A 23,223-nucleotide genomic window follows, 5' to 3' on the forward strand; every position below is an offset into this window, starting at 1 on the left:
TTTCTTACAGAGGCCCCCGAAAAGCATAACCAAAAAAGGATATGTTACTGAAATTGGCAGGCTGCGCGAATTGGGCTTTTTCTGATGAATCCTTACTCTGAGCATGCTTGGGGAATGACAAGCATTTTTTCTAGCCGGGGCTAAACCCATTTTTTTTTTCAACCCGCAAGGCGAGACCCCATTGGTCGCCCATTGGAATATGTTGAAGAGGACAATGGCTTTTACTGGCTGCCAATTGTAAACATAAGGAATAAGGATTCATCCAGCCTTCCACTTTTTTTTTTTTTTTTTAACTTTCGGAGGGGGAGGAACTTTGAGAAAGTCTGCAAGTTTAATTCAATAGGGCTGTGTTTTGAGCAGCCCCTGCCTTTTTTTCTTGCCTCTCTGCAAAGCAGCCAGTGACTTCCTTCCAGCTGCAAACTTTTCATCAGAAAGGTAAGCGGGCTGTAAATTGTTGTATTATTTTTTATGCATTTTTATTCATTTTTTCTTTTATTTTTACTTGTGCATTCAATCTGAACCCATAATATATATATATATAAATATATATATATATATATACATATATATATACCGGAGTGTGTGTATGGATACATACATGCACATGCACACACCGGTATGTGTATATATATATATATATATATATATATATATATATATATATATATATATATATATATAGTTCAAACTGACTGCACAAATAAAAATGGAATCCTAAAAATAAAAGAAAATAAATAAAAATGCAATATATATATATATATATATATATATATATATATATATATATATATATATAAAAAATATATATATATATATATATATATATATATATATATATATATATATATATATATATTATAATTTTTTTATTTTTTTTCATATTAAATTTGATATTTGGAAGGAGCTCGCTATTTGTTGGTGCCCCCTTTTTTTATTTTAGGGCACACAGGGGGAAGTCCACCTTTGATTGCTCTTAGCCAATAGATACATTGTACAAGGATTTCAGCTCTGGAACACTGCTGGCTGCTTATTAAACTCCCATTGAGTGCACTTAATGCTGCAGGAAAAATAATTGTGCATGTTTGTGACCTGTCAACCCAGGAAATAGCTAAATCGTATTAAGGATTTCAGCTCTGGAGTATTGCTGTCGGCTTTTTGAATACCTATTGATTTCAATGAGTGCACTTAATGTTGCAGGAAAAAATACATGTGTATGTTTGATATCACAGGGGGTCCAATCTGTCCATCCAATGAATAGTTACATTTTGCAAGGATTTCAGCTCTGGGGCACTGCTGGCTGCTTATTATATTCCCATTGGGTGCACTTAATGCTACAGGAAAAATTATCGTGTATGTTTATGATCACAGGGGTCCAATCTGTTTACTCAGCAAATAGCTAAATCATTCAAGGATTTCAGCTCTGGCGTATTGTTGGCTGCTTACTTATTGCAGTTAATTCTGCAGGAAAAATACACACGTATGTTTGTGATATTACAGGGGATCCAGTCTGTCCACCCAATGAATGGCTACATTGTGCAAGGATTTCAGCTCTGGAGTGCTGTTGGCTGCTTATTAAATTCCCATTGGGTGCACTTAATCTTGCAGGAAAACTAATTGTATATGTTTGTGATCACAGAGTCCAATCTGTCCACAATCCGCCCAAGCAATAGCTAAATCTTGCAAGGATTTCAGCTCTGAAGTAGTGTTGGCTGCTTAATACTAATCGATTTCAAATGAGTGCACTTAATACTGCAGGAAAAATACATGTGTATGTTTGGCACCACAGGGGTCCAATCTGTCCACTCAACCAATAGCTACATTGTACAAGGATTTCAGCTCTGGAGTACTACTAACTGCATAATAAATACCTCTTGATTTTCAATGGGTGCACATAATGCTGCAGAAAAGTTAAGTGTATATCTTCGTGATCGCAGGGTGTACAAACTTGTCACAGAATAAATAGCTGCATTGTTCAAGGATTTCAGCTCTGAAGTACTGCTGGCTTCTTATTAAATAGACATTGATTTCATTGGGTGCAGTTAATTCTGCAGGAAAAAAGAAGTGTATATGTTTGTGATCACTGGGTGTACAATCTGTCCACAGAATAAATAGCTGCATTGTGCAAGGATTTCAGCTCTGGAGTATTGCTGCCTTCTTATTAAATACCAATAGATTTCAATGGGTGCGCATAATACTGCAGGAAAAATACACATATATCTTGGACATCACAGGGTGTCCAATCTGTCCACCCACTAATGGCTACATTGTGCGAGGATTTCAGCTCTGAAGTACTGCTGCCTTCTTATTAAATACCCATTGATTTTGTTTGGTGCACTTAATGCTGCATAAAATAAGTGCGTATGCTTGTCATCACAGGGGCTCCAATCTGTCCAACCAGCCAATAGATACATCGAGCATAGATTTCAGCTCCAGAGCACTTAATGCTACAGGAAAAATCCATGTATGTTTGACATCACAGGGGTTCCAATCTGTCCGACCAGCCAATAGATACACCGTGCATGGATTTCAGCTCCGGGGCACTTAATGCCGCAGGAAAAATTAATTTATGTTTGACATCACAGGGGCTCCAATCTGTCCAACCAGCCAAAAGATACATTGTGCATGGATTTCAGCTCTGGAGCACTTAATGCTGCAGGAAAAATCCATGTATGTTTGACATCACAGGGGTTCCAATCTGTCCAACCAGCCAAAAGATACATCGTGCATGGATTTCAGCTCCGGAGCACTTAATGCTGCAGGAATAATTCACAAATATGAACCCAACTTTAAATGAACACCCTAAAATGATGCACCCATTTAATAGTGGGAGCACTACACCTTATAATGTATCGATTTATTAAAATACAGCAATGGGTGAATATTTCCAGAGGTTCCCAAAATTGGATAACAGGAAGGCAGGGCTAGTGCTGGACTTCCTGTCACTCATCCCGTCGATGAATAATGCAGTCAGCCTGGAAACAGCAGATAACAGAGAACAATAGAATGCGTTAATAATCCGTAATGACAAGCCAGGGTTTACCAACGATCTCGGCTCTGCTACATCTGCACGTTTTAATAGGACGGTTTGCCTCGTTAATATAAAACCGCGTAATTGGGTGGGTCCTAATGGAGGAACATCGCCGTCCTTATGTCACGCAGTTATTCCAGGAATAAAGGAAACAAGAGCGCAGAAGACATGCTGAGACACTTCTGGCCGACTTGATGGTGGAGGGAGATAGTATTTGTGGGCAGGAATTTCTCAAAAAAACACTTTAACGGCACAATCCTGTTTAGAAATAACACAGATAAATCCGATAACCTTTGTCTGGATTCTTAGCGTACCTTTCGTTTGATGTCGATAAAGTTTTTACAAATTCAATTTTTACTATTATCCTATTTATATACTGTTTTATGCCTTAAAGAGAAATCGACCCTTTTTTTAATTAAAAAAAAAATTCTTAGAAATAACAAATGATCTTTTTCGATTCATGATCTTTTTTTTTTTTTACCGTCTTCGGGTACCAAAATCAGAATTTCTTAAAGAAGATCCCCGGCAATGCTAGAGCTCCGCGGGATGATATCGGAGACGTCGCAGCTGAAATGGTGGGAGTTGTTGGTTATGTGTATTGACTGTATCCACAGGATGCTGAGAAAAAGTCCCCACGGATTTGTCCCCATGTTTTTGGATGAGATACATGTAAAGACCCACACCCCTTTTTCTGCAGCTGCGGTTCATTATTTGGGGACTCACTACTTAAGAAAATTTGAGAATATTAATTATCGTTACTATAGTGGGTGCAGGGCTTGAAGTTATACCCCAGGCCCGTGCTTAGTGGAGATCCAAAAAAAGGTCCCTTTTAGAAGAACAACACTATTAAAGAACTGTGTTGGTTGCCCTTTAAGGCCCACAAGATTCACTCCCAAAACCCAAATTTAAAATAGTGACCTCTGAACCCTAAATCGGAAGTTGCTTTTCCTCTGACATGTCATAGTAATATTTCACAAGGCCCGATCCTAGGACCATCGGTGGAGCTTTAAGGGTTGCAGGAACTGTAGATACTCCTGCCGTAAAAAGATGTCTGCCATAGAGCGTATTTACCATAGCGATGGACAATGGAGCTGCTATAGGGTTCTTTATGGGAGGTATTGGGTGACATCCCCATTGCTATTGGGTCGCAAGAACCTGTGAAGGACTCTCCTCCCCTGAGGAACCGCACTGTTAGCCAATAAAGTGAAAAATTGGCCAAAGGGTCATAGCAATAAACAACAGATCTCACACTATATCAAAATACCCCTGCCCAGGCAAAGGTACTGTCTTGTTGGAGCCCCTTTTCCCAACCAGAACCTAGGGCCAACGTCCTTGGTGCCCCACCCCTGAGGAATTTCCCTGAGAACCACATTATCGAAAATCTACTCATAAATCGTGAGGGCCCTATTACAGATTCACCATCAGGCCCAAAAACCACAAATAACACCTGGGTCTATAATGAAGAGGCCACAAGGCTGACTAATTGCTGATAATCACAGATTTCTTTTCATATCGCCATACACGTCCACTGTCAAAAATTTGCTGGAATCGTCCCAAATTTTCAGAAACGGTCTCAGAAAATTTGTGGTGTCCTAGGCTGAAAATGAGGGGTCTACACAGCATTACCCGCATCTATTATTGGGTGATTTGAGGCTGGATATTGGGTGGCACTAAAGAGTAAAACTAAAGTGTCCCTGAATTGCCAACACCATGTTTGTAACAATGTGGTGGTAACAAGCATGGTTTGGGGCACAGTGCCATAGAGGACAATGTTCAGAGGGCTCCTGGGCCCAGTGCAGATTATGTAGCAGGGCCCCCTTCCAATTATCTTGCACTATTTATAATGGTGCATTTTTATAGATCAAGGCCTTCAGTGTTACCTCTGCACGCTGTGTTACCTCTGCACGCTGTGTTACCTCTGCACGCTGTGTTACCTCTGCACGCTGTGTTACCTCTGCACGCTGTGTTACCTCTGCACGCTGTGTTACCTTTGAACGCTGTGTTACCTCTGCACGCTGTGTTGCCTCTATTGCATGTGCTACCTTTATGCTCTATGCTAATTCTGCACTTTGTGCTACATCTGCTTCCTTTGCTACCTCTACCCTGTGTCACCTCTGCAGCATGTTACATCTGCACTCTGTGCTACTTGTACACTCTATGCTACTTGTGCACCCTGTGTTGCCTCTGCACCCTGTGTTGCCTCTGCACCCTGTGTTGCCTATACACCCTGTGTTACCTCTGCACTGCACCCTCTGCTACCTCTGCACCCTCAGCTACCTCTGCATTGTTTGCTTCATCTTTTTCCTGTGGTATCTGTGCACCCCGTGTTGCCTATGCACCCTGTTACCTCTGCACCCCGTGTTGCCTATACACCCTGTGTTACCTCTGCACCCTGTGTTGCGTATACACCCTGTGTTACCTCTGCACCCCGTGTTGCCTATACACCCTGTGTTACCTCTGCACCCCGTGTTGCCTATACACCCCGTGTTACCTCTGCACCCCGTGTTACCTCTGCACCCCGTGTTACCTCTGCACCCCGTGTTGCCTCTGCACCCCGTGTTGCCTATACACCCTGTTACCTCTGCACCCCTGTGCTTTCCACCATATTCGTACAGCTGTATCTTGTGGTTACATGTGCTATTTCTTATGCCAAGCTCAAGCTGGCAGAGCTATTACAAGGCAGCATTTGATATTACAGAGTTAATTTGTTTCTCGCTGTCGTTTTTCTGTACTGGCGCTGATACCAGCTACGTCTGCCCAGAACACAACAGTCCTATAAAATAATTAGGCCGATAATTAGAATAATTACAATAGTAGGCAACTCATGTGCAGTCTGAGTCCACCAGTAATTATGACATATTACTGTGTTATTATAGACTCCAGATTCTTATTTCCCCCTAGAGTCATCCCTTACTAGAGAGCGCAATAGGAACTGCCACATCGGCCATTTTGGTTGCCACATTCACCTTCCCCAGAAACCATATCTGCTAAACTTGAGTAATAACTAATAGGGCTGTCGTCACCGCTTTTTATAGAAGTTGTAACAAAAACTTTACCATTCAGGAGCTTGGAGAAGTTGAATAACGTCATAATGGTTGCCATGAAATGGACAAAGGGGTGCGTTAAATTTAGGGGAACAAAAAGAACAGAAAACATCTCAGGGGCCTATGTGATAAATGTAGTTTGATATATGGTTTGGTCTGTCTTAGTTTAGATAGTCTAGTCTAGGGTCTGTGTTGGTGGTCTGTTCTGTGGTCTCTTAGTTTAACAGGTCTTGTCAGATGGTCTCATCTGGGGCCTGTGTCAGTTTAGGGTGTCAGATGTGGGGTCTATATTTGTTTATGGATCTGGTCAGGTCAGTATTAGTTTAAGGTGCTGATCTGTGGTCTATATTTCTTCACAGGTCTGTATTTGTTTAGAGGTCTAGTCTAGGATCCGTGGTTGCTTAGAGGTTCTAGTCTTGGGTCTGTATTTGTGTAGATGGTCTGATCAGGGATCTGTATAATTTTAGGAGGTCACATTTGGGGGTCTGTATTTGTTTATGGGTCAGGTCAGTAATAGTTTAAGGTGCTGATCTGTGGTCTATATTTCTTCACAGGTCTGTATTTGTTTAGAGGTCTAGTCTAGGATCCGTGGTTGCTTAGAGGTTCTAGTCTTGGGTCTGTATTTATGTAGATGGTCTGATCAGGGATCTGTATAATTTTAGGAGGTCACACATGGGGTCTGTATTTGTTTATGGGTCAGGTCAGTAATAGTTTAAGGTGCTGATCTGTGGTCTATATTTCTTCACAGGTCTGATCTTGGGTCTGTGTTTGTTTAGAGGTCTAGTCTAGGATCTGTGACTGCTTAGAGGTTCTGGTCTTGGGTCTGTATTTGTGTAGATGGTCTGATCAGGGATCTGTATAATTTTAGGCGGTCACATGTGGGGGTCTGTATTTGTTTAAGAGGCTGGTCAGGATCTGTATTACTTTAGGGTGTCTTTAGTTTAGGGTGCTGGTCTGGGGTCTGTACTAGAAAATGGGGTCTTTTGTGGGATATATTTGTTTAGAAGGTTTGCTACTGACTGACAGGATGACGTGATATTAAGTCGTTATGGATGTAACGTCACTAGGCCTAGTGAATACATTCATTTCATTGGAGGATTTACCGTTTCGATGGAAGGCTCTGACAAATTCTACTTTATAAGCCCATAGGCTTCATTCTTAAAGGTTTTTTTTTTTTCAATAATCATCACATTATCCATTCACAGGATGGTAGATGATGAGCATCAACTATTCTACTTCATCAAGTCCAAGGGACAAACGAAGATAGACTTTAAAGAAGACCTATCACTTGGCACAAACATGTACTTTTTACCTGGTGTAAATGCCGCTGTTCTCCTGATTCCGGCGATGTATTTCTTTTGTTTCTGCGCCTCTCCATTCCTGAGATATGGCCCCTTTTTTCCTGTATATAAATCTTATTTTGTTAGCCAAGTGGGAGTGTTCCATAAAATACCGCCCACAGAAAAGTGTTGAAGACCATACCTACTTGGCTAAAAGAGTAGATTTATTTACTGAGAAGAGGAGGCCATATCTCGGGAACGGAGAGGCGCAGAAAAAAAAGAAAAACATCGCCGAATTCAGGAGAACAGTGGCGTTTAGACAATGTTAAAAAAATGCCATTTCATAGGACTCATGTATTTTTAATTGGCAGGGTCTAAATTGGGGTGCTTCCAGTGATGCTGTGGGCAAGAGATGATACGGGGGAAAATGTCTTCAATAAAAAAAAGTAAATATTGTGGTCTACACCTCTACATCAAAACACGAAGTCTTAGCAAATAAGCTTAGGATGATTTTAGGTGCAGAAAAAATGGGGATAATGACGTGAACAAAGGGAGTAAGTGCAATGTGAACGTAGCCTTACTATGAGACATTTTATTCTAGCCTGTAGGGGAATGGTCCATGCCTTCATACATTTCTTGCGGAATTTTTTTGGAACTGTTTAGGTTAAAGGTGGAAGATCCCCTGGTTAATATGTAGACGAGATTGAGGGGGTTGGAGCCAATCCGAGCCCATTCCTAAAATATTTAAGGAATGTTACTGGCCTAAGGGTATTCCAGATGCTTGAGGAACATGGTGGAATGCTGACGGCTCATGATGAAGTCCCGTATTATAGGGATGAGCGGAGGATTATGTTCCTGTTATTATACCAGGTTCTTGTTTGGGAGCTTAGTGGCCCCTTATTATTATTATAAGGCAGATTTACTGGTCTTAAATGTGACAAAAACTAATATTAACATAATAGACCTGACTTATCAAGTGTCTCGACAGAAAAACTTGTAAACATGTCTTCACAAACCTTATACCTTGCTTTTGCAGGATAAACTTTTACGCCACAATAATCATATTACAGTAATTGTTTATAAGATATGAGCCGAAATATTGCACTAGGCAACATATGTAAAAGTTGCAGCTGAATAGGTCGGGGCTGTATAGTCTGAGTATTTGTCTCAATCTAAGTGATATGAGATGTGGATATAATTTTGGAAGGTTTTAATCATTAAGACCCAAAACAAACAGAAAAGCCTGTGCAGTCGTGTCTTAAAGGGTTAGACCACCTTTGGGGACAATTTTTAAATGGATGCTAAAGTTAATTTTTGCAACTGGGCTTCACTAAAAATTAGGTATTGTTTGCCTTCTATAGCCTGTGTGATGCACTGTTTATTGCTGCTTGGCTGCAGAATTAGCTGAGAATCTGTGAATCAGCTCACCAGTTTGTAACTTTTATCTGTCTTTATCTGTGCTTCTTTCATGTTAAAGTTGTATGAATACAGGCAGATCATGTGGCTTGAGTCCTTTTAGAAAAGGGGGCCGAGCATTGGTTGATCCCCCAGTAATTGTGTTGTTCTCAAGTGAGGTGGTAGAGAATTGCATACCAAGTCCTTTGCTCTGGAATTACAGAATTTGGTACTGCAATGGTGTTCTCGTTAGGGCTGATCTCTTCTTTCTAATTGGCTTAATGCTTACTAAACTTAACATACTGTGTGCATTCTTTTTGATAATATATACTACTGTATATATTCAAATATATCGATAGCAACCATGTACTGTCTTGAAACAATGTACAAAATTGCATACCAGATCCTACCATCTGGGATGGAAAAATGTGGTACCATAATGGGGTCCCCAATAAGGCCAATCTCTTCTTTGTACTCTACTGCATGATTGCCAAATTTCACATACTGTATGTAATTTAAGTGATAGCATATAGTATAGGCTGGAAGAGAAAAATATAATTTACATGTTGAAATTATATATATATATATATATATATATATATATATATATATATATATATATATATATATTTATTATGCACACGTTCATGGATAAATCCATAGCTTATACTGTGTTACAAACAAGGTAGAAAATTGCACAGCAGACCCTTCTGTCTGGGATGGCATAGTTTGGTACCATAATGGGGTCCCTGGGGCACCATAATGGGGCCCATCTCTTCTTTGTACTCCACTGCAAGCATACTAAACTTCATATATATGTATTCTATATGAGAACTTATAGTAGGAACTAAGGAGAAAAACTAATTTACATATGTGTCCAGTGATATGAAAAAGTGTTGCCCCTTCTTGATTACCTATGCTTTTGCATGCTTGTCACACTTAAATATTTCACCAAACAAATTTAAAATCAGACAAAGATAACACAAGTAAACACAAAATGCAGGCCTTTATTATTAGGGGAAGAAGAAATCCAAACCTACAGGGCCCTGTGTGAAAAAATGATTGCCCCCCCCTTTAAAACATAAATTAATTGTATAAAGAAAAATGTCAGCTCACCTGCTATATGCATTTCTCCTCATTGCTTCACGCACGGAAAAAGGTTGAGCAACCAGTTCAATATGAAGAAAACAGATTACTTCCAGCGGGATGACATGGATTTCATTAAAAATTCCAACATTTATTTGTATGTATTAAAAACATTCTCCCATGTGGTACACCACAAAAAGGTTTTAAGAACTAGACAAATACAACACTGTGCACAATTTTGCATTAAACGCAGCATTTACCAACGCGTTTCAACATAAGTCTTAATCATGGCATAAGGCTTAGCAGACTAAACAGATTCTTATAGTTCTTCCTGCCTGCCTCCCAGCTGATTTCATTAGAACTAATTATTCCCGCTGGGACTCACAATATCGCTTTATAAGCATATTAACGCCCAATAAAAACAAGTTATGATGAAAAATACATAAATTTTGTGACAAATAACAAGAAAACAAAAACAAATAACACATGACAATAGTGGTGCAAGAAAATGGACTATATGAAAAATCTAAGAAATTCAATATTGAAGGATTAAATGTTGCCTGTGGTTCATTCCATGCAGCACTCTAGTTTCAAGGGTGAATTAACTGTGTTTTATTGCATTTTTGGGAACCTGAGTTCAAATTTCCCAGCCACACCCAGGCCTAATTACTTCCACACCTGTTCTCAATCAAGAAATCACTTAAATAGGACCTGCCTGACAAAGTGAAGTAGACTAAAAGTTTCTCAAAAGCTAAACATCATGCCGCAAGCCAAAGAAATTCTAGACCAAATGAGAAACAAAAGTACTCAAGATCAATCAGTCTGGAACATGTTATAAAGCCATTTCTAAAGCTTTGGGACTCCAGTGAGGGCAATCTAATATATAAAGGTGTGTGTGTGTGTGTGTGTGTGTGTGTGTGTGTGTGTGTGTGTGTGTGTGTGTGTTTTTTCATGTACATGTCCGGGATTGGCATCTGCATCGTCGCAGCTACAACCACAAAATTTTGCACAGTCACACGTCTGGACCCCGAGAGCGTCATAGGCTATGTTGTGAGGTGAAATTTTAACCCCGCGCTTTCCAATTCACCAAACAATTTTGCCCCTATCTACATAATGGGGGAAAAAGTGAAAGGAAAAGTGTTGGAGGCAAATTGACAGCTGCCAGATGTGAACAAGGGGGACTTAAAGAATGAGAGCGATGGCGCCAAAGAGTATATACCGTACCGTTGCTAAGGTGGGGTCCCGACATGGGATACTCACCACACACGGGGATATGAACACACACACAAAATGCGCCACACACTACCACATGCTTGAACACATATCACCCTCAGCACACATTTCACCACACATACACCAACCTCGCTACATAAAAGTCGAAACACAAAAGTCACCGCTCAAAACTCGCCACATGCAAAACTAGGCTCACGCAAAACTCGCCACACGTGCAAAACTCACCTCATGGAAAACTCGCCACATGCAAAACTTGCACACGCGGAAAAATTGCCACATGCACAAAAGTTGCAACACATGCAAAAGTTGCCTCACACAAAACTTGCACATACTCAAAACTCACCACACATAAAACTCACCATGCGCAAAACTTACTGCACACAGCTTGCTACACTTACGTGTCACATGCAACTCGACACACAAAAAGTTGCTACACGCATGTCGCCACACGCAACTCAACACACACAACTTGACACACGAAACTCGCCCTAAAACACACACAAGTCTGGTATTATCCTTCAAAAATAAAAATCTGATTAATAAGCTGACAAACTACAAGAGCAACAAATGTACCATATAGGAATCCGGCAGCTGTCAGTCACATGACCTGTCTATTATGTGTATGTGTGAGCTAATATATACTGCCAGGGGGTGGGCTTACTGTTGGCTGGGGATTTATCAGGCTGCCAATTTAGCTTACAAATACTGAGGTAAAAATACTGACCAAGTAACGTGTGAACGAGGTCTAATACAGGAGGAGATGACATACAGATATATACTATATACAGGAGGAGATGACATATAGGTATATACTATATACAGGAGGAGATGACATACAGGTATATACTATATACAGGGGACATGACACACAGATATATACTATATACAGGAGAGATGATACACAGGTAAATACTATATAGAGGAGCAGATGACACACAGGTATATACTATATACAGGGGAGATGACACACAGGTATATACTATATACAGGGAAGATGACATACAGGTATATACTATATACAGGGGAGATGACACACAGGTATATACTATATACAGGAGCAGTTGACACACAGGTATCTATATATATATATATATATATATATATATATATAATTGTCTAAGGGTTTTTCTGTCTGTCCTGGAAATCCCACGTCTCTGATTGGTCGAGGCCGCGACCAATCAGCGACGGGCACAGTATCGACGTAGATGTCATAATGGTTGCCATGGCGACGATAATGTCATAAAGGTTGCCTTGACCAATCAGCGACGGGCACAGTCTGCCGCGAATTCTGGAATCATCATTGTCCATATACTACAGGGACATACATATTCTAGAATACCCAATGCGTTACAATCGGGCCACAATCTAGTATACTATATACAGGGGAGATGACACACAGGTATATACTATATACAGGGGAGATGACACACAGGTATATACTATATACAGGGGAGATGACACACAGGTATATACTATATACAGGAGCAGATGACACACAGGTATATACTATATACAAGAGGAGATGACATACAGCAGGTATATACTATTTACAGGGGAGATGACATACAGGTATATACTATATACAGGGGAGGGATATGACATACAGGTGTATACTATATATAAGGGAGATGACAAACATGTATATACTGAGGGAAAAATGAGAGGTGTGAGGTGAAAATGAGAGGTGTGAGTGTAAAATGAGAGGAGTGAGGGAAAATAGTGGAGTGATCGGAAAATGACAGATGTGAGGTTGAAATGACAAGTGTTAGGGGGGAATGAGAGGAGTGAGGGGGATTGAGAAGAGTGAGGGGGAAAATGAGAGGTGTGACGGGGAAAATGAGAGGTGTGAGGGGGAAAATGAGAGGCGTGATGGGAAAAGAAGAGAAGTGAGGTGCTATAACTAACCACAGATATTTACTATGCCCAGGCAACGCCGGGCTCTTCAGCTAGTTACCTATAAATGGCAAAAACATGTAACAGTGGTGAACCTTCTCAGGAGTGGCCAGCTGACCAAAACTACTCCAAGAGTGCAACGACAACTGATCCAAGAGGTCATAAAAGACCCCACAACAACATCCAAAAAAACATAGGCCTCAGTTAAGGTTAGTGTTCATGACTCCACCATAAGAAAGAGACTGGGCAAACGTGGTTCGAAGACCAAAACCACTGCTCAGCAATAAGAACATAAAGGCTTGTCTCAGTTTTGCCAGAAAACATCTTGATGACTCCCAAGACTTTGGGGAGAATACTCTGTGGACTAATGAGACAAAAGTTGAACTTTTTGGAAGGTGTATGTCCCATTAAATCTAGCATAGAAGTAACACAGCATTTCAGAAAAGGAACATCATACCAACAGTCAAATATGGTGGTGGTAGTGTGATGTTCTGGGGCTATTTTGCTGCTTCAGGACCTGGAAGACTTAAATGGAAATGTAAATGGAACCATGAATTCTGCTGTCTACCAAAAAATCCTAAAAGAGAATGTCCGGCCATCTGTTCACTACCTCAAGCTGAAGCACACTTCGGTTATGCAGCAGGACAATGGTCCAAAACACACCAGCAAATCCTCCTCTGAATGGTTTAAGAAAAACAAAATTAAGACTTTGGAGTGGCCTAGTCAATGTCCTGACCTTATTGTGATTACTTGTGTTATCTTTGTTTAATGTATACATGGCGATCTGAAACATTTAAGTGTGACAAACATGCAAAAGAATAGGAGATCAGGAAGGGGGCAAACACTTTTTCACCCCACTGTGTGCGTGTAATATATATATAGAATGTACATGTCCCTGGACACATGACAGATCCATAGCCGCTATATCTATTGTCTTACACATCAGATTGCATAAGAGGAGGGATTTATGATAATTTTTAATATTTGTAATGGATTAATATGTCGGTAAGTGTGACAATAAAAATAAACGATACAATCACCCTGGTGCTGTGATATTTTTTAGTCCTAGTAAATAGTAAGGTTTGTTTTTTTTCATCTGAAAGTTATGATAATGCTATATCTCCATGTTTAGTAATGCAGAAAATGGGTCCATTGATTAACATAAAGGCAAATGAATCCGAATTGTTTTCTTTAAGTGTGAAGCTTTGGAAAGAGAAAAGAGCTCCGACAAATTCCAATGTTTATTTGCAACTTGGTTACTAGAAATCTCTTCCATATAAGGACCGAGTCCGCGCTCCATTCATTAAATACTGGAGATATTATTCACCCCGGTGTCCACATTCCAAGACGAGCCACAAAGTAGTCATCATCCCAGCCCTCCGCTCCTGAGATTCAGCTTTATGGTCAGAATCTATTATTTCAGCAATTCATTTACATAACAGTCCAAACAATAAATATAGTGAAAAGAACGACGAGAAAAATATACTACATTATATTTATTATTATTATTGGTATAAAAGCTACTGATTCTAAGAATTTATTTACACCTCTGTTATCTTTCCTATTGTCTAATTAATTATCTATCTACACAATGAAGGTTGGCAGCAATCCAACTTCAAAGAAAGTGAAAATTAGCATTTATTCCAAACCCATGTAAACCTCTTTTGTTCTGTTCATGGGTTTGGAATAAATACAGTTTTTCACTTTATTGATGCCATTCTTCATTGTATTTTATAACTTAGGTGGTCTAGACTTTGTGGCTTACACCTGCACTTTTTGATGGGGGCTCCTCTATCTATTATCTATCTATTATCTATCTATTATCTATCTATCTATTATCTATCTATCTATCTATCTATTATCCATCTATTATCCATCTATTATCTATCTATCTATCTATCTATCTATTATCTATCTATCATCCATCTATTATCTATCTATTATCTATCTATTATCTATCTATTTATCTACTATCTATATCTATCTATCCATCTATTATGTATCTATCACCTATCTATTACCTATCTATATATTATCTATCTATTATCTATCTATCTCTCTACTATGATCTTGTCCCCTCTTTCCTTTTCTCCCAGGTTCTGTTGGACCTTTTACCATGAATCCTTCTGGACATTCCGGTAGAGACGACATGAACCCTCCCCGATGATGTAGGCGCACACTGAGCCGCTGCAGACCACTCAGCTCTGACACATAAATCTGCATTGGAGCTGTATACACAAGGCCATACAATATTGTAAATCAGATTTACGGCAGTTGGAGCCATATAAGTGCAGGCGACCTATAGGGTCAGGTCCTAAACATGTCCCCGCGATGTGAAGCAGCTCGGCTCTGGGCGGAGCGCTGCTTTACAAGTGTTTGGCTTTCATTGTTCGGCGCTTTCACTGCCGGGACATTAGCGCCAGTTTACAGTATTAATTCTCACTTCTTACGGGGAACTCCCTTGATTTAATCAGCAGTTGAAGTAATCTCCGTGAGAGCAGGAAACCCGTTCTCCGGGCGCAGGATCTGGGCGGCGATCTGGTTCCTCTGCTCTCAGTTTAGGAAATGGAGATTAGAACAGAATTTAAGTTTTAAGTTATTTTAATATTTTATAATGGAATTGTGCTTTTATGTATTGAGAAAGGAGACGACGGACGGTTCAGGCCTCACAAAACGTCAGCGGTTTGATTCTCATCTATTTTCGAAGAGATATAGTAACACGAATGAAATGACCGTTGTGGGATCGTCTGCTAGTATCTCCCCTTCATATGTTAAGCCAATTAATACGTCCATACAATGAGCACATACCCATATCTGTTGTGAATTAGACTTTTTTGGCTCCCTCTAGTGGTTACTAGTGATATGACTCTGGGATTTCCTTCCCTCTGTCTGCACCCAGCTGGGTCGTTACTTCAGGGGTGTTGCTATATAAACCTCTTGGAACCTTAGTCCAGTGCCTGGCATCGGTGTTATCAGACACATTCTGTTTGCTCCTGTTTGCTGGTCCTGGTTCTGATTAGCGAACTAATCAGACTCTGGAAGCTTACTTGAGGTGTTTTGTTTCGGCAGATCAGGATGATTGGGTGACCTTCTTGCCGTTGGCTGAGTTTGCCCTAAATAATCGGGCTAGTTCCGCTACTTTGGTTTCGCCATTTTTCTGCAACTCTGGTTTCCATCCTCGTTTTTCCTCGGGACATGTGGAGCCTTCTGACTGTCCTGGAGTAGATTCTGTGGTGGATAGGTTGCAGCAGATCTGGAATCATGTGGTGGACAACTTGAAGTTGTCACAGGAGAAGGCTCAGCGTTTTGCCAACCGCCGCCGCGGTGTGGGTCCCCGACTTCGTGTTGGGGATTTGGTATGGCTGTCTTCTCGATTTGTTCCTATGAAGGTCTCCTCTCCTAAATTTAAGCCTCGCTTCATCGGTCCTTACAAGATATTGGAAATCCTTAATCCAGTGTCCTTTCGCTTGGATCTTCCGGTGTCGTTTGCCATCCACAACGTGTTCCATAGGTCCTTGTTGCGACGCTACGTTGTGCCTGTGGTTCCTTCTGCTGAGCCTCCTGCTCCGGTGTTGGTTGAGGGCGAGTTGGAGTACGTGGTGGAGAAGATCTTGGATTCTCGTCTCTCCAGGCGGAGGCTTCAGTATTTGGTCAAGTGGAAGGGTTATGGTCAGGAGGATAATTCCTGGGTGGTTGCCTCTGATGTGCATGCGGCCGATTTGGTTTGTGCCTTTCACGCTGCTCATCCTGATCGCCCTGGTGGTCTTGGTGAGGGTTCGGTGACCCCTCCTTAAGGGGGGGGTACTGTTGTGAATTAGACTTTTTTGGCTCCCTCTAGTGGTTACTAGTGATATGACTCTGGGATTTCCTTCCCTCTGTCTGCACCCAGCTGGGTCGTTACTTCAGGGGTGTTGCTATATAAACCTCCTGGAACCTTAGTCCAGTGCCTGGCATCGGTGTTATCAGACACATTCTGTTTGCTCCTGTTTGCTGGTCCTGGTTCGTGTTAAATTACGCTAAGTCTTGCTTCTTTGTTTTTTGGGTTATTTGTTTGCTATCATTTTTGTCCAGCTTGTACTAAATGTGATTCCTGACCTTGCTGGAAGCTCTAGGGGGCTGGTGTTCTCCCCCCGGGCCGTTAGACGGTTCAGGGGTTCTTGAATTTCCAGTGTGGATATTTTTGATAGGATTTTTTGCTGACCATATAAGTTATCTTTCTATATTCTGCTATTAGCTAGTGGGCCTCTCTTTGCTAAATTCCTAGCTCATTCTTATGTTTGTCTTTTCCTCTTACCTCACCGTTATTATTTGTGGGGGGCTTCTATCCAACTTTTTGGGGTATTTCCTCTGGAGGCAAGAAAGGTCTTTCTTTTCCCTTCTAAGGGGTAGTTAGCTCTCCGGCTGGCGCGAGACGTCTAGGATCAACGTAGGAACGTTCCCCGCCTGCTGGTATTTGTGGTGCTAGGATTAGTTATATGGTCAGCCCAGTTACCACTGCCCTATGAGCTGGTTTTCTGTATTTACTGACTTAGCATTATTCCTGAGACCCTCTGCCATTGGGGTCATAACACATATCATACACTTATTAAATACCAAAGCTAAACAATATGGTGCCTGAATATCAGTGCCACATGTCAAATAGATTACTAGCATTGTCTAAGACGACAAAACGGTTCTGAATTAGGAGCTCCAAAGAATGTCACCATTCAGTGCTCAAATAATACCAGCATATAGTAACCAAAAATCAGCTCTGTGGGGCCTATATAAAAACTGCTAGACACACAAAAAATGATGTCACAGCTCACCTCCTCCTCCTGTATAATGACTGATAACACCTCTATATACAGTAGATAACACAGGATCCACCATTCACAATAGGTGATGTCACAGCTCACCTCCTCCTCCTGTACAATGACTGATAACACCTCTATATACAGTAGATAACACAGGATCCACCATTCACAATAGGCGGTCACAGCTCACCTCCTCCTCCGGTACAATGACTGATAACACCTCTATATACAGTAGATAACACAGGATCCACCATTCACAATAGGTGATGTCACAGCTCACCTCCTCCTCCTGTACAATGACTGATAACACCCCTATATACAGTAGATAACACTGGATCCACCATTCACAATAGGTGATATCACAGCTCACCTCCTCCTGTATAATGACTGATAACACCTCTATATACAGTAGATAACACAGGATCCACCATTCACAATAGGTGATGTCACAGCTCACCTCCTCCTCCTGTACAATGACTGATAACACCTCTATATACAGTAGATAACACTGGATCCACCATTCACAATAGGTGATATCACAGCTCACCTCCTCCTGTATAATGACTGATAACACCTCTATATACAGTAGATAACACAGGATCCACCATTCACAATAGGTGATGTCACAGCTCACCTCCTCCTCCTGTACAATGACTGATAACACCTCTATATACAGTAGATAACACAGGATCCACCATTCACAACAGGTGATGTCACAGCTCACCTCCTCCTCCTGTACAATGACTAATAACACCTCTATATACAGTAGATAACACTGGATCCACCATTCACAATAGGTGATATCACAGCTCACCTCCTCCTGTATAATGACTGATAACACCTCTATATACAGTAGATAACACAGGATCCACCATTCACAATAGGTGATGTCACAGCTCACCTCCTCCTCCTGTACAATGACTGATAACACCTCTATATACAGTAGATAACACAGGATCCACCATTCACAACAGGTGATGTCACAGCTCACCTCCTCCTCCTGTACAATGACTAATAACACCTCTATATACAGTAGATAACACTGGATCCACCATTCACAATAGGTGATATCACAGCTCACCTCCTCCTGTATAATGACTGATAACACCTCTATATACAGTAGATAACACAGGATCCACCATTCACAATAGGTGATGTCACAGCTCATCTCCTCCTCCTGTACAATGACTGATTACACCTCTATATACAGTAGATAACACAGGATCCACCATTCACAATAGGCGGTCACAGCTCACCTCCTCCTCCGGTACAATGACTGATAACACCTCTATATACAGTAGATAACACAGGATCCACCATTCACAATAGGTGATGTCACAGCTCACCTCCTCCTCCTGTACAATGACTGATAACACCTCTATATACAGTAGATAACACTGGATCCACCATTCACAATAGGTGATATCACAGCTCACCTCCTCCTGTATAATGACTGATAACACCTCTATATACAGTAGATAACACAGGATCCACCATTCACAATAGGTGATGTCACAGCTCACCTCCTCCTCCTGTACAATGACTGATAACACCTCTATATACAGTAGATAACACTGGATCCACCATTCACAATAGGCGGTCACAGCTCACCTCCTCCTCCGGTACAATGACTGATAACACCTCTATATACAGTAGATAACACAGGATCCACCATTCACAATAGGTGATGTCACAGCTCACCTCCTCCTCCTGTACAATGACTGATAACACCTCCATATACAGTAGATAACACAGGATCCACCATTCACAATAGGTGATATCACAGCTCACCTCCTCCTCCTCCTGTACAATGACTGATAACACCTCTATATACAGTAGATAACACAGGATCCACCATTCACAATCCCTGGTGGTCAGGTGTTTTAATGGGATAGCACTCCCCGTTGTTTAGTGTAGTTTTAGGGGTAATACCTTTTGGAGGTTTTTAGTGGAGACGATCCAATCAAAAAATGGCGGTTTGGGTTCCAGATCTTGCTAATAAGGTAGCGGTTGAGGCGTCGCTGGTCTTCAGCAGGGACGTCAGTGCCACCCGTACAGTTGTAGGGACACGTACAGTACAGCAGATGAGCCGATACTGATACCTCGGGATCTGTAAAGTTTAGAACTGAAAGCTCAACTGTTTTTTTTTTTTTCTTTTTTCTTTTTAATGAAGTCCAAATGTCATATGTTTTTGATTTGGCAATAAGTCCGACGAGATTAAATCTTTGAAAAACCATTTGCAGCATCGCCAGCCGTATGAGGAGATCTGTATTAGTTTGCCTAATAGGGAAGAGGTCCCTTACAGGACCGCGGAAATAAATTATGGCCGATTGAGTTTGAAAGATGGCAGCAGCTTACAGAAAAAAAAAAAATCCCCCTCTCGCTCCGTCCCACCGTATCACATAACGCTCCTTATAGGGCCGGAGCGGATCTGGCTGCACGGATCCATTAGTAGATGGGAGTTCTCTATTGTGGCTTACATTTGGCTCAATCAATCGTTAATCCTCTCGGATCAGTTCCGTATGTTCTGCCGGACGTCTGTGACTGGGATTAGATTGGTCGGTGCAAAGGGTTAAACATAAAGGGTTAAACGGTGAGCGCCCAAGAACCACGCCATATAGTAATGAATAATCGATAATGGTTTTATCCCAAAATATCCTGCACCCCTGTGTAATAAGATGAGCACCCACCAACAAATCAGCTCAGATTCTTACGAAAATTGCCCAAAATACTCGTCAGGAAATAAAAATGGTAATAAAAGTGAAGGGAGCGCAGGCAAGGAAAAAGTCTGTCCTGTCTGATCATGGAATAAAAAAAAGCTTTCTAGGTCCAACTCAATGTTTTTTTTATGTCGATTGTTTTTTTTTTCTCAAATGTTCAAATAGGTAAAAATGCATAATCAATAAGTTATCTAAGGATAATACTAGACTCCTACTTCCCGCTCTGTTTATGTACTTTTCAGCAGTCTCATTATCCTTCCAGAGTTGATTACAATGAAAGGTAAAACCACTGTATACTGTAACACAGGAATTACCATTTATATTAGGAGTTGTCACAGCTCACCTCCTCCTCCTGTACAATGACTGATAACACCTCTATACAGTAGATAACACAGGATCCACCATTCACAATAGGTGATGTCACAGCTCACCTCCTCCTCCTATACAATGACTGATAACACCTCTATATACAGTAGATAACACAGGATCCACCATTCACAATAGGTGATGTCACAGCTCACCTCCTCCTCCTGTACAATGACTGATAACACCTCTATATACAGTAGATAACACAGGATCCACCATTCACAATAGGTGATGTCACAGCTCACCTCCTCCTCCTGTACAATGACTGATAACACCTCTATATACAGTAGATAACACAGGATCCACCATTCACAATAGGTGATGTCACAGCTCACCTCCTGTACAATGATTGATAACACCTCTATATACAGTAGATAACACAGGATCCACCATTCACAATAGGTGATGTCACAGCTCACCTCCTCCTCCTGTACAATGACTGATAACACCTCTATATATACAGTAGACAACACAGGATCCACCATTCACAATAAGTTAAGTCACAGCTCACCTCCTCCCCCACATAAAAGCATGCTCAGATAGTACTTCTATACAAACTAATAGGGTCTGAGTCAGTGTACTGCTGCTAATGTTCATGTGCAGAGCAGGAAGTAGGATTCTAATATTAGGCCTAGTGACAAATGTGAAAAGTATTTTAAAAAAAATGAACACCGTAATATGAAAAATCAAATATAAATTACACAATATTTAAAAAAAAAAAAACCTTCTGACAACATTTTCTTTTTAAAGGGTCTCAAAATACATCATCTATCCACCATTGATCACTAGAGTGAGGGTCTCGATCCCCTCTTCCAGATTAATGCACATATAGTGGTAGTGATGATGTGTGACCTGACCACCTCTCCATTCCATGGTTATTGAACTGAGAGTGCGAATTGTTGGTGGACCCTAGCATCCTATTTCTCATTGGGAGGGGGCCAATATCTTCACGGTACCACCATTTCCTAGATCGTAATTACCAACCACATATATTTTGGGACTGAAATGACAACTGTCTCCATTTTATTTTTTTCCCCACGAGATCTATTTTGGAATCATTTATGGTTCCAGGTGGGGATGACACATCTCCACGTTGAACAACCAGATCATGATGGTAGACACTTTTTAAATTTAATCTTGTTTCCAATTAAATCATCATTGATCGAGGAACCTGGGAAAAAAAAATCATAGGAAACGGTTCATTATAAATTTGTAAGATATTTTTGTGCCAAATTTTCTAAAACAAACAAAAACCCCTCCGAACATTTCTCCACCTTCTGCTGTACTTTTTGCCGTGTCTTGGTGGAGCGCAGACGTTCTCTCCTAGATGACTCCGGTGAAGTCCGCGGATTCCATTCTCTTCGCGGCGAGCTCTTCCTCTCCGCCGTCCTCCTCTGTGGGACTTCTGCTCCTCAGGAGCATTTTCCACATCTTGCTTCTTCTTATAATGGAAAATCGATTCATTATCCTCCCCGGGGAGTGTTTTATGTAGTATATTTTTTACGTCTTAATCGAGCTTCCAGCTAAACAAAAATCCTGACAAATATAAGGTTGTGTCTATGGTAGACAGGAAATAATAGTCTTCCCTATCGGGTCCCTTGGAGGATCTGATTTTCACTCTTCTCACATCCTTCTAAAGGGGCGTCTTCAACTTCATAAATTGGCAAAATTTCTATGTTTGAAAAACTAAGTAGGTCTTCAACTTTACAATTCTAATGTTTGCTGCTTGTTTGTACTTTGGTACCGTGTGTCAGGTCTCTTGGGCAGCACATACAAGCTCTTTCCTATAGAGCTTGTAAGTGCTGCTCTGAAGGCACCATCGGAGGAGCGCAGGGGCACTGGATCCGGCCACGTTTGGTGCCCCTGTGCTCCTTCGATGCTGCCTTTGGACAGTAGATGGTTCTGGCCAGGACACAGCCATGCAGCTGGCCTGAATCATCAGTCATTAGGAGCACACAGGACAGTGGTGTTTAAGATAATCCCTTTAAAAGGAAGCTCAATAATTTGTATGAAAATTATCTTAAAGGGAATGTGTCAGCAGGTTTTGCTATGTAATTTGACAGTATCATTATGTTAATATTGTGATATTCACAATAGGTGATATCACAGCTCACCTCCTCCTCCTGTACAATGACTGATAACACCTCTATATACAGTAGATAACACAGGATCCACCATTCACAATAGGTGATGTCACAGCTCACCTCCTCCTCCTCCTGTACAATGACTGATAACACCTCTATATACAGTAGATAACACAGGATCCACCATTCACAATAGGTGATGTCACAGCTCACCTCCTCCTCCTGTACAATGACTGATAACACCTCTATATACAGTAGATAACACAGGATCCACCATTCACAATAGGTGATGTCACAGCTC

The 23,223-nt window shown here is 41.0% G+C and overlaps 1 protein-coding gene across 4 annotated transcripts in view; it reads left to right on the forward strand.

The window, feature by feature from the left end:
• Positions 1-226: 226 nt before the first annotated feature.
• The window catches only part of CALD1 (caldesmon 1), a 146,141-nt gene continuing 123,144 nt past the window's right edge, over positions 227-23,223 (forward strand). For 2 of the 4 annotated variants that reach the window (XM_077266536.1, XM_077266540.1), the window contains exon 1: positions 298-435. The gene's annotated coding sequence lies outside the window, so the exon portion shown is untranslated. Of the gene's footprint in view, positions 436-23,223 lie in introns of all 4 variants that reach the window. The other 2 variants (XM_077266541.1, XM_077266543.1) reach the window with 2 other exon arrangements.

The sequence above is a fragment of the Ranitomeya variabilis genome, chromosome 5 (assembly GCF_051348905.1).
Source record: "Ranitomeya variabilis isolate aRanVar5 chromosome 5, aRanVar5.hap1, whole genome shotgun sequence".
Taxonomy (NCBI): domain Eukaryota; kingdom Metazoa; phylum Chordata; class Amphibia; order Anura; family Dendrobatidae; genus Ranitomeya; species Ranitomeya variabilis.